Source organism: Carcharhinus amblyrhynchos, chromosome 25 (genome assembly GCF_965287045.1).
Source record: "Carcharhinus amblyrhynchos chromosome 25, sCarAmb.v2.hapA, whole genome shotgun sequence".
NCBI lineage: Eukaryota > Metazoa > Chordata > Chondrichthyes > Carcharhiniformes > Carcharhinidae > Carcharhinus > Carcharhinus amblyrhynchos.
Genome location: NC_137348.1, coordinates 42632980 through 42645713, shown reverse-complemented (window position 1 = coordinate 42645713; position 12734 = coordinate 42632980). Strand labels below are relative to the sequence as shown.

Genomic DNA, 12734 nt, shown 5'->3' with positions numbered 1-12734 from the left:
TAGGCATTATCTGGCCAGGGAGCGATGTGGCAGGAGAGCCACATTCTATCAGTTTCTTTTCTGCACCTGTGCAGTTGGCAGCGCCGATCAGAGCTCCAGGGTTGTGGGTGCGTTAAGCAACACCCACAGGATTGTGCAGCGCGATTTGGAATTGCCTGTTGTATGTCTATTGATGTCTCCTTTTTACAACCACAGGCGATTTGGACCGTCTTGTTGGCCAACAAGGGGCATACACACGGTGGGTCGTGCGAGGATTGCTCTTGGATGTTGCTTCAAGAGTTGCCTAGTGCTTCACATCCATTAGTGTACGCTTAAACTGGACCAATTGACGGGCAACAGGACAGCTCAGTGACTATCACTGTCTGCTGTGCAAATACAGGGACCCGGGTCGGATCTCCGGCTTGGATAAATGTCTGTGGGAGTTTGCACATTCTCCCTGTGCTTGCGTGGGTTTTCACAAAAATGTGCTTTTTAGACTGATTGGTGTCAATAAATTGTCCCTGAATTGGATCTTCCTTAATCTGGCGCACATATAATTCCTTAAATTGCACCCCTTTATTGTGGAGTCCACTAGAGGTAGACAAGAACATTGGCGATCGAAGGACTTGAATAAGGCACTCACTTGAGTGTTAAAATGGGCAGCGCAGGCTTGTGGGGCCGAAGGGCCTGTTTCCTGTGCTGTTCTTTGTTCTTTGCTGATATTTTTGCAGGCAGAATGCATATGGGGATAACTGGGAACACGTCTAAAAGTCAGACCTAAAACACTCAGTTGAGTCCACCCAGCACTGAGAATCAAAATGGTAAAATGGGGCTATATGTCTCTGCTCCTGCTTACTTAGCTGGAAATTAAGCTGCTCCTTTCTCATCTGACCTTCTGACTCAGACTATGTAGAAAAGGTTTTGTGCACCACTTTCCTGAGGCCTTGAATTGAGGACAGCTGAGTTGAAGGTAAGAAAGCTGTGCTCCTTTTTTTACATCGCTAGTTGCTGTAAAATAGGCAAGTTTAAAGGTCGAGCTACTTTGAGAAGCCAGAGAGTAGGTAAATTTGTAAGGTACATGGTAGGATTGGAGCGAGATGGGGGCTGTTCCAGAAAGAGGCCAGTAAGTTAAGCACCACTTGATTTGAGTTGATTTATTATTGTCACGTGTATTTACAGTGAAGAGTATTGTTTTTGAATGCTATACAGCCAGAGCATACAGTTCATAGAGAAGGAAATGAGAAAGTGCAGAATGTAGTGTTATAACTAAGGTGTAGAGAAAGATCGACTTAATGCATGGTAAGTCCATTCAAAAGTCTGGCAGCAGCAGACTTGTTCTTGAGTCAGTTGGTACGTCAACTCAGACTTTTGTATCTTTTTTCCGACAGAAGAATTTTGAAGAGAGAATGTCCGAGGTATTTGGGAGTCCTTAATTATGCTAGCTGTTTTGCCGAGGCAGCAGAAGGTGTAGACAGAGTCAATGGTTGGGATGGGAGGCTGGTTTGCCTGATGGATTTTATAGTTCCTTGTGGTCTTGGGCAGAGCAGAAGCCAGACCAAGCGGTGGTACAATCAGAAAGAATACTTTCTATGGTGCATCTGCAAAAGTTGGTGAGAGTTGTAGCTGACATGTCAAAGTTGCTTTGTCTTCTGAGACAGTAGAGGCCTTGGTGGGCTTTCTTAACTATAGTGTTGGCAGGGGGGGGAGCCAGGAGAGGTTGTTGGTCATCTGGACACCTAAAAACTTGAAGCTCTCGACCCTTCCTACTTCGTTCCTGTTGATGTAGGCAGGGGCATTTCTCCTTTATGCTTCTTGAAGTCGACGACAATCTCTTTCATTTTGTTTGTCATTGAGGGAGAGATTATTGTTGCCGCACCAGTTCTCCAGATTCTCTATCTCATTGCTATACTCTGTCTCATCATTGTTTGAGATCCGGCCCACTATACTGGTGTTGTCAGCAAACTTGAAAATTGAATTGGAGGAGAATTGGCCACACTGCCAACTATAGTAGGGGCTGAGAACACAGTCTTGTGGGGCATGGTGTTGAGAACGATTGTGGAGGAGGAGTTGTTCCTATCCTTACTGATTGTGATCTGTGAGTAGGAAGTTCAGGATCCAGTCGCAGAGGGAGGTACCGAGGCCCAGGCCACGGAGTTTGGAGATGAGTTTCGTGGGAATCATAGTGTTGAAAACTGAGCAGTAGTCAATAAACAGGAGTCTCTTGCTCGAGACCCGAGTGAAACTTAAAGTTTATTTATTTGTGTCACAACTGGATTTACATTAATACTGCAAGGAATTTACTGTGAAAATCCCCAATCGTCACATTCTGGCGTACAGGGGAGAATTTAGCATGGCCAATGCACCTAACCAGCACATCTTTCGGACTGTGGCAGAAAAATGGAGCATCCGGATGACACCTACGCAGACACGGAGAGAATGTGCAAATTCCGCACAGACAGTGATGATCTTTCGGAGAGTTGGTGTAGAGTCAATGGATTAAATGGCCTCTTTCTGAACTATAGAGGCTCTATGGTTGGATGTTGAAAGGATATTTTCTCTTGTACGAGAAGCTAGAACGGAAGGCATCATTTAAAAATAAGGGGTTGCCCATTGAGATAGAATTTCTTTGGAACGCTTTTCCTCCAAAGACAGTGGATTCCAAATCTTAGAATATTTTCAAGGCAGAGATAGATTCCTGATTAACAAATTGGGCGTAAGCAGGAATATGGGGCTGAAGATATACTCTAAGCAGTCATAATCTTATTGGACAGCGAAGCAGAGTCCAGAGGCTGAGTGCGCTACTACTCCTCCTGCTTCATATGTTTGTATGTTTATAGAATGTAGGTGATCTCATTGAAGTCCATTAAATTCTTACACAGATTGACGGGTTGGATGCAGGAAGAATAGACCCCCCTGATCTGGGGGGTCTAGAACCAGAGCAGTCTGAAAATAAAAGCTCAGCCATTTAGGACTGAAATATGGAGGAATTTCTTCAGACGGTGGCAAATCTTTGGAATTCTCTACCCCGCAAGGCTACGGAAGCTCAGTTATTGAATATGTTCAGAACAAAAATTGCTAGATTTCCAGATATGAAAGACTTTACGTGATGTTACATCTTAGGTGGTGAGACACTTGTCAGACCCCACTTGGAGTACTGTGCGCAGTTCTGGTCGCCTCACTACAAGAAAGATGTGGAAGCTATTGAGAGGGTGCAGAGGAGATTTACAAGGATGTTGCCTGGATTGGGTGGCATGCCTTATGAGGATAGGTTAAAGGAGCTAGGTCTTTTCTCCCTGGAGAGACGAAGGTTGAGAGGCGACCTGATAGAGGTTTATAAGATGTTGAGAGGTATAGATAGGGTGGATTCTCGGAGGCTATTTCCTACGGCTGAAATGGTCGCTACGGGAGGACACAGGTTTATGGTGCTGGGGAGCAGGTACTGAGATGTCAGGGGTAAGTTTCTCACTCAGAGGGTGGTGAGTGAGTGGAATCAGCTGCTGTCGGTGGTGGTACAGGCAAACTCGTTGGGGTCTTTTAAGAGACTTCTGGATGAGTACATGGGATTTAATGGGATTGAGAGTTATAGATAGGCCTGGTAGATATGGATATGATCGGTACAACTTGTGGGCCAAAGGGCCTGTTTGTGCTGTAGTGTTCTATGTTCTATATGAGAATAATGGGGAAAGATGGTATTGAGGTAGACAATCAACAGTGAAGGGGGTCACAGTCTACAAATTAGAGCCAGATCTTTCAGGAGTGAAATTCGGAAATGCTTTTACACTCAAAGGGGAATAGAAGTTTGGAACTCTCCTCTACATAATCATTTGATGATAGTTCAATTGTTAAAACTGAAACTGATATTGTTAGATTTCTATTAACCAAAGGCATTAGGGAATTTAGGATAAAGGTGAGTATATCAACCAAGAGATCACTGGATAATAGTAAAGGCTTGAGGTTTAATAGGCCTGGTCCTACTGATTAAAAAGAATCCATTCTCAGAGTTACAAAACCAAAGCATAGAATGGACAGGGCAAGCCCGTAACCCATCTCCTTGCTGGTTCCAAATACCATTCAAATTGAATCCAATTCATGGTCCCCACAAAGGACACGCAGTAGATACTAGAAGTTAACAAGAACATGCATTAAACCTGATCTTGATCCTATGCTTGATCTTAGCCATCCTCCTATTAATGTGAAACTAATTGGAATCTATAATTTCTGTCCACTGAAATACATTTAACTATTTTTTCAGATTTACTTTTTCTTAACTCCCTATGATTTTACATATAAGATGACCTCTCTGATAACAGTAATCAAAGCTGAAGAACCCATATTTCTCCACTCTTTTCTCATACCTCAGATATTCAAGAATAGAAACTAATTTATAACTGTTCTCCATGGCTAATGAACTTGGACAGGTGTCTGATCTCTCGGTGGGAGAGCATCTTGCGGATAGCGATCATAATTCTCTCTCCTTCACAACAGCATTGGAAAGAGATAGGTTCAGGCAGGCTAGGAAAGTGTTTATCTGAGGTAAGGGGAAATATGAAGGCATAAGGCAGGAAACTAGACGAGTAAATTGGAAGGAGGTGTTCTTGGGGAAAAGTACCAAAGGAAGGTGGCGGACTTTCAAGGAATGTTTGTCTGGAGCTCTGCACGACAAAGTTCTGATGAGACAGGGAGGTTTTGGTAGGTTACAGGAACTGTCTTATGTGCAAAAAAAAGTACGTACCTTGTAAAAAAATGATCTCTGTAAGAACTGTTGGTTAAACCACTGTAGACCTGAATAGTCAGAGCTTTTACAGCTCAAAATCGGCATAGTTTTCCAATTAATTTCCAATCAGGTTCCTTAAACAAGCTCAAGGCCTCTAATTCAACATAAGTGGGTGCAGAGGACCTAAATATCATCCCATCCAAGTTTTCCTTCAGCACATTTCAAAATGTACACATTTTCCATTAGCTTTATGCTCAACAAATTATGCAACAAACATCATTTTTTTCATTTTAATTTCTGAAACTCCAAGTAGACAGGTGAAACACTAAAAAGACAAATAACATTTTAGTTTTATATCGAGGACACAGTGCAGAGCAGCAAAAAAAGATTATGAAATAGAAAGGGCTGCACTTTTTGAAATGAAATAATATATTTGAAGAGAGGAGACTGCAGGGCTACAGGAAGACAGCTAGATAGTTGGACAAAGAGTCTACAAACATAATTGGATTTCTTTTGTAGGTTAGATTTGTATTATTCATAGAACATAGAAAAACTACAACACAAACAGGCCCTTCGGCCCACAAGTTGTGCCGATCATATCCCTACCTACTAGGCTTACCTATAACCCTCAATCCTATTAAGTCCCATGTACTCATCCAGAAGTCTCTTAAAAGACCCTATCGAATTTGCCTCCACCACTATCAATGGCAGCCGATTCCACTCACCCACCACCCTCTGAGTGAAAAACTTACCCCTGACATCTCCTCTGTACCTACCCCCCAGCACCTTAAACCTGTGTCCTCTAGTAGCGACCATTTTAGCTCTGGTAAAAAGCCTCTGAGAATCCACCCGATCTATACCTCTCAACATCTCTATCAGGTCATCTCTCATCCTTCATCTCTGCAAGGAGAAAAGACCTAGCTCCCTCAACCTATCCTCATAGGGCATGCTATCCAATCCAGGCAACATCCTTGTAAATCTCCTCTGCACCATCTCAGTAGCTTCCACATCCCTCCTGTAGTGAGGCGACCAGAACTGGGCATAGTACTCCAAATGGCATCTGACTAGGGTCTTATAAAGCTGCAGTATTATCTCCCAACTCCTAAACTCAATCCCTCGATTGATGGAGGCCAGTACACCATACTCCTTCTTAACCACATCCTCTACCTGTGAGGCCGATTTAAGAGTCCTATGGACCCAGACCCCAAGGTCCTTCTGATCCTCTACATTGCTAAGATCAATGTGAATAGAGCATTTGCCTGACGAAGGGGCAAACCCCGAAAGCTTGCGAGTTTACTATCAAATAAATCGGTTGGACTTAAACCTGGTGTTGTCAGACTTCTTTCTGCGGGCAAGCCAGTTCTGGATCCACAAGGCAGCAGCCCCTTGGATCCAGTGCCCTCTCACTTTCTCAAGAAGTCTTGCATGGGGGACCTTATCGAACGCCTTGCTGAAGTCCATGTAAACCACATCTACTGCTCTTCCTTCGTCAATGTGTTTAGTCACATTTTCAAAGAACTCAACCAGGCTAAGGCATGATCTGCCTTTGACAAAGCCGTGCTGACTACTTTCGAGCATACTAAACTTCTCTAAATGTTCATAAATCTTGTCCCTCAGGATCTTCTCCATCAGTTTACCAAGCACTGAGGTTAGACTCACTGGTCGGTAATTTCCTGGGCTATCCCTATTCCCTTTCTTGAATATAGGAACTACATCCGCAATCCTCCGGAACCTCTCCTGTCTCCATCAACGACGCAAAGATCATCGCCAGGGGCTCTGCAATCTCTTCCCTCGCCTCCCACAGTAACCTGGGGTACATCCCATCCGGTCCTGGAGACTTATCTATCTTGATGCTATTCAAAATTTCCAACACATCCTCTTTCTGAATGTCCACATACTCAATCTTTTCAGTCCGCCGCAAGCCTGCAGTACAACCACCCAGATCTTTTTCCACTGTGAGTACCGAGGTAAAGTATTCATTAAGCACCTCTGCTATTTCTACCGGTTCTGTACAAACTTTCCCACCTTCACATTTTATAGGTCTTATTCCTTCACATCTCATCCTTTCGCTCTTCACATATTTGTAGGAGGCCTTAGTGTTCTCCTTAATCTTACCTACCAAGGCCTTCTCATGACCCCTTCTGGCTCTCCTAATTTACTTCTTAAGTTCCTTCCTACAAGCCGTATACTCCACTAGATCCCTAACATCCCTAGCTCTCTGAACCTTTTATACGCTTTCCTTTTCTTTTTGACTAGGTTCATTACAACATCCGTGCACCACAGTTCCCGTAACCTACCAAAACCATCGAGTCTGCACCGGCCACAATCACACCCAGGCCCCAGACCCGTATCCCTACATATTTACCCACTAATCCCGCTAACCTACGCATCTCAGGATTCTAAGGGGCAGTTTTTAGCATGGCCAATCAATCTAACCTGCACACCTTTGGACTGTGGGAGGAAACCAGAGCACCCGGAGGAAACCCATGCAGACACGAGGAGAATGTGCAAAATTCACACAGACAGTGACCCAAGCCGGGAATCAAATAATGAATTATAATTATTAAATTATACCAATTTCTATTCCAGGCAGAGAAAAGTTTTTATTATTTTCTTATGCATTGAGATTACCACTTTTATTACATATTAACAAAACTGTCAGGTCTTCTTTTCTTCTATACGGGACATGTTCTGAACATTGTGTGTGCCTCAGAACCAAGAACTGGAATGACTAGCTATGGGTCAAATTAAAATGGAAAATAATTTTTTTGACATTCAATAAGCATTCTCCGATGTCCATTACAATTAGAGAGCTTTATCCATCTCAGGATGGATAATTGATAAAATGTATTAAGGGCTGAATTAGTGCAAGTGTCCCAGAGAAGAAAGGGCCATTATTCATACAACTCTTTCAATCAGTTCAAACTTGCCACTTTCAGTCCATCTATCACATAGAATGTGATGTAAAATACATATTAAGTGTTTTCCACAGGTCTCTCTCTCACTGACATTCCACAAACATAGTCACTGTTAAACAACTGAATGCAAGATCCAGAATAAAAACAACTTGTATTTATATTGCACCTTTAAGGTTACAAAACATTCTTAACTATAGAGAAAAATGTTAAAAACCTGCAAATCAATAGCTGACAGCTAATTGCACAAATAAGTATAAGATCAATCCTACCTGAAGGCAAAGACATGAGAATGGAAGACAAGATGAAATAAAACATGAAGGCTTCCATGGTGATAGCAGTTTTTGCTGTACTTTTGAATTCAACCCCCCACCCCCCACACACATACCCCGCCGTGACGCAAAATTGTTATTATAACATATACTATTATGAAAACATTCAGCAATTATGACCTCATATAATATTATGACGTCACTGCTCTGATTTACTCCCATTTTAATTGTAAGATATGACAATGTAATTGCCTGTTTTTGTGATTTGATAGAGCATAAACATGCGACACAGACTGAAGATCAAATGATGATCAAGCCGTATAATGAGAAAGAAGTTTTGCGTTATTTACGGACAAATTGTGTACTTGCTTCTGTTAATTTTCTCTAAACCTGAGCTGAATATCTTTTTAAACATTGCCTTGTCCATTACAAAGACTATGTGGCTGTGTCTTTAAGCTTTAAATAACATGTCAATTTGTTTTGATACCTCAAACTACAAGACTAAAACTAAAATACCTCATTTACAAACAGTTTAAAAGTCATACTGCTTTGTATGTGAACTACATATGTTTAGGGTATTTTTGCCGACAGGAGCAGAAAATTTCACAAGAACTCACAAGTTGTGACACAATTGTCCCCTCCCCTCATCACTGATGGGGTGTGTATCAATGACAGGAACATCATACAAATGCATTAATCTTATTAGCCTTTCCAATCTTTGACGGAGCATAGGTCATGGAAAAATTCTCTTGAACTGCTCGTGTTTTGGGCCAAACTCTCCAGTTGTTGCTATGTGTAGCCCTCAGCTCTCATCTTTTCTGTATTCCACCTCCATGTGTTTCTTGGTCTGCCTTGCTTTCTCTTTCCATGCGGGTTCAGTGTGAGAGCTAAGCATGTTGTTCTACAGCTTCCTCAAAGTATGGTCTATCCAATTCCACTTGCACCTTTGTTTTGGAGGACTATTAGGTTTTGTCTTCTCTCATAGCCTAACATTATTGATGTTTGCCCACTGTATCCTAAGGATTCTTCTGAGGCATCTGTTGGTGAAAGATTGGATTTTATCAACATTGTTTTGGTGGTACTGCATGTTCCAGAGGTTTAAGGGTGAAGAGACTTTACACTGGAGTTGAAGATCTTTAGCTTTGTGGCCGTGATTACTCCAGATTTCCAGATGTTGGAGAGAGCGATGAATGCTTCATGATGAATGCTAGCCTTCCAAATTGCGATCTTTACAGTCTACTTTGTCCCACCTGTAGAATTGCAGCATACTCAAATAGGTAAAAGCCATTATTTCATCCAGCTCAGTGTTTCTTATCTTAATGGAGTTGTTATTCTTGAGGTTTATTTGCATTATCGTTGTTTTCTCTATATTGATGTTAAGGCCAACTTTGGCTGCTATTTGCTTCAAGTGATAGGTTTTATCCTGTATCTGTATGTGATTGTGCAGTAATAAAGCCAAGTCACCCACGAAGCATCTCATTATCAGGCCTCTCCCAGGGGGAGCTCAGGTGACTGCATCACTCAGGGTTGGAGAGTCCTGCTGGTTGATTTCAGAAAAAATTCTGCCCATAGTTTTTTATTGAGAGGAACAATCACAATGTGTATTACAATGGTTAAAACTTAAGAGGACTATTCAGTCTACTCCCACTCCTTTTTCTTGAATTGTTGGTCTGAATTTTATATTCTGTGGTTGGGCACACCTGACTGGAATAAATAAAGAATTATGCAAAATGATATTGGGTACACAACCTGACATCGTTGCACACACGTGCAATATTGATGCAAGTGGGAGTTGTGCCTACAGACAATTAAAAGGCCCACTAAGGCATTCAAATACTTATTGACTGAGATTTTTCATTGCCTATGCAATTTTGCACTCATCACAGGCAAAAACAGCAGGCAGGTATTATGTTTTTATCAATTTGTCACCCAACAGCAAGATAAAAGGCCCTGTTGAACAAGTACTTCCATTTTATCTGTGATTTTGCTGCTATCCCATTCCTCAATTTTACAAGCTTTTGGTTGCACTAGGTTTTGAAACTGGTTCACCTAAAACTGCGCCAAAATTCTAAACAAATCAGTCTGTGCAAACCATAATGTGGAGTTGCTGGTGTTGGGCTGAGGAGGGCAAGGTAAGAAGTGCTTAGTGTGTTGTGAGGCTTCTTACTGTCCAAACCACAAGGAACATTAACATTTATGCTGAAAATCCATGGCTATTTGACATGTTGCCATTGTAATGAAATAGGGGTAATGGTGGGGTTGAGTTGAGGACAGGGGTTCTCTGAACATTAGATTCACATGACCTAGGCTTTCATTATCACCGAACAGACAAATACTACAAGTCTGTATCTGGAGATGTCTCAACTGACCCAGAAGTAAAATATGACTAAATTCCCGCATAATTAAAAAGTTGGTTTAAAAAGGATTCAACAACAAAAGGGAAAAAACCATACTTCGTTTGCTGCCATCACCACTGTCAGTAGCTGTAGCTGCACCACCTCCAGTCAGGCAGTCCAGAGCTGCAATAGCAGGTACATCAGATACACCCTGGATGGCATGGGTGTCTACTAGGTCGGTGCATTCAGCTCTCTGGAGTTCAGTAAGTTGTGGGTTCAAGTCCCACTCCAGAATTTTGCAGGTGGGCTTACAGCCCAGCACAGTCCTGAAAGATTCTGTGTTATCAGTGTTCAGGTGAGATGTTAATCTGAGACCACATATATATCCCTCAAATGGATGTAAAACATACAACATTGCTGTCTGTGGGAGTACGTTGTGTGCAAACTGGCTGGTTGTCCTATTTTCCACATTTATATCAATGTTTGGAGAAAGTCTGGTTGTGTATGGATTGGGTATGGAAAGGGCTATGGGTGTTTATTTTGCCAAGCCATATTATTTTTCTGAAATTTGCTCATCAGCTCCTGAGTAAGCAAAATATGCAGATGACCCCCCCCAACGTCCCTACCCCAAACCCCCTACCCCTCCTCCTTCTGTCCAACCCCCCTACACCTTCCATCCCACCCCTCCCCCGACTACCCCTCGCCACCACCCCCTACCTCTCCTACCCCCACCCCCTATCTCCCCACCCCCAACACCTCCCTACTCCCACCCCCTATCTCCCCACCCCCAACACCTCCCTACTCCCCCTACCTCCCCACCCCATCTCCCCATTCCCAACCTCCCCCTACCCCTCCCCGCACCCCCTCTACCCACCACCCCACCCCCTCATCCCCCCACCCCACCCAACCCCTATCTCCCCATCCCTAACCTCCCCCCTACCCCTCCCCGCACCCCCTCTACCCACCACCCTACCCCCCATCCCTATCTCCTCATCCCCAACCTCCCCCCACCCTACCCCCCCATCCCCTACACCCCCACCACACCCCCTCATCCCCCCACCCCAGCCCCTACCCCCAACATCCCTGCCCCACCACCCCACCTCCTACCAACTGACCCCCTATCCCCCACCCCCTCATACCCCCATCCTGTCCCACCCTACCCCCGCCCCCTCCCCCGTCTTCCCTACCTCCGCCGCCCCCCTCCCCCCACGTCTTCCCCCCCACGCCGTCTTCCCTACTCCTCGCCAACGACAATGATACCATCTTCCCCATTTACTATACTTATCACGTCAGGTAAAGTTCACAATAAACGTACTTTACACGAAAGAGAGGTTTTAATTCAATTTTTTGTTCGGGTTCCCCGTAGATCACAAGCTTGTGGAGCTCATCATTTGAATGTCGTATTTGGGAAATAAGATAGCATGTTAGTTGCTAATGGGTCAGTTGGTGTCATTATTTACATTAATTTAAAAAATTATTTGAGCATACCTTTCCCATTAGAACAGGGCGGGGTGGGAGTGAGAGGAAAGGCTTATTTCTCCGCCATAAAACAAAACACTTCATCTCCGCGCCCCTGAAACGGCGGCTGGGCTGGGCGCCCCTCGCTCGCGCAGCGTCCCGTCACGTGGTCACGAAGCACGCGCGGGCGGGGGGGGCGGGTCCAGTCAGGTGGCGGGGATCGGAGTGGCGCGTGGCGTTGGGCGGTTGGAAATGGCGGCATTGGGCCGACGGTTATGGCTGGCACTTGTGGCCGTAGGGCTGGAGTGCTCGGGTAAGTATTTGGTGATGGGACCGCAGCTTCCAAAGTCATCGCTGTTTTGTTTTCAGTGCCAGTGGAGGTCATTTGAACTTTGGTTAATGCCGCAAAGGGGTCATGTTGAATCAACGGCCACGTCCGATTTTCCTGATGAACATTGGGAGTTTAAATTATTCCGGTGAGAGCAAAGTCAGTTTTTATCACAGATTAGTTCATGTTCCAAGACCTGTAGCACAACATTTTGCCCAAAAGCTGCTCGTGAGCGGACATTGAGAGTGGGTTAAGAAGTAATTTCTTCCATGAGATTTGAGTGTCACTGGCTATTGACTATCTTTGTTTTCCCTTGAGAAATGGTGTTGATCCATTGCAATCTGTGAAGTGAAAGCACTCCAACCAACAGGTAGGGTGTACCAGGAATTAAGGCAGTTCTGTATTAGTCTTACCCAGCATAGTGCAAAAGCATGGTAATTCTCTCACACATGTTGGTCCTGGGGATTGGGCTGTATATGGTACAGTTCCCCTTACGCAGATGTAAGGGGACCACTTGATGGTCTCATGGCTGGGTCAAAGGTCCTCGTGGCAATGGCACATGAGGTTCAGTGGGGGAGGCAGTGGAAGGACAGGGATATCAACGATTGCAGGTTCAAGGATTAAAAGGGGAGGAAGCAGAGTGTTTGGAGGGAGGAAAAACCTCTACATAATGTTCTTCCAGCACAATGGGAGGGACTTTGGTCATGGCAAGGGCTGGAAGCTGGTTTCATC

The 12734-nt window shown here is 44.0% G+C and overlaps 1 long non-coding RNA gene across 1 annotated transcript in view; it reads right to left on the bottom strand.

Annotated features, from left to right (window-relative positions):
• Positions 1–11764, bottom strand: part of LOC145358371 (uncharacterized) — a 75691-nt gene extending 63927 nt beyond the window's left edge. The window contains exon 1 of the long non-coding RNA XR_013889466.1: positions 11705–11764. This is a non-coding gene — a long non-coding RNA (uncharacterized LOC145358371). The remainder of the gene's footprint in view (positions 1–11704) is intronic.
• Positions 11765–12734: the final 970 nt, after the last annotated feature.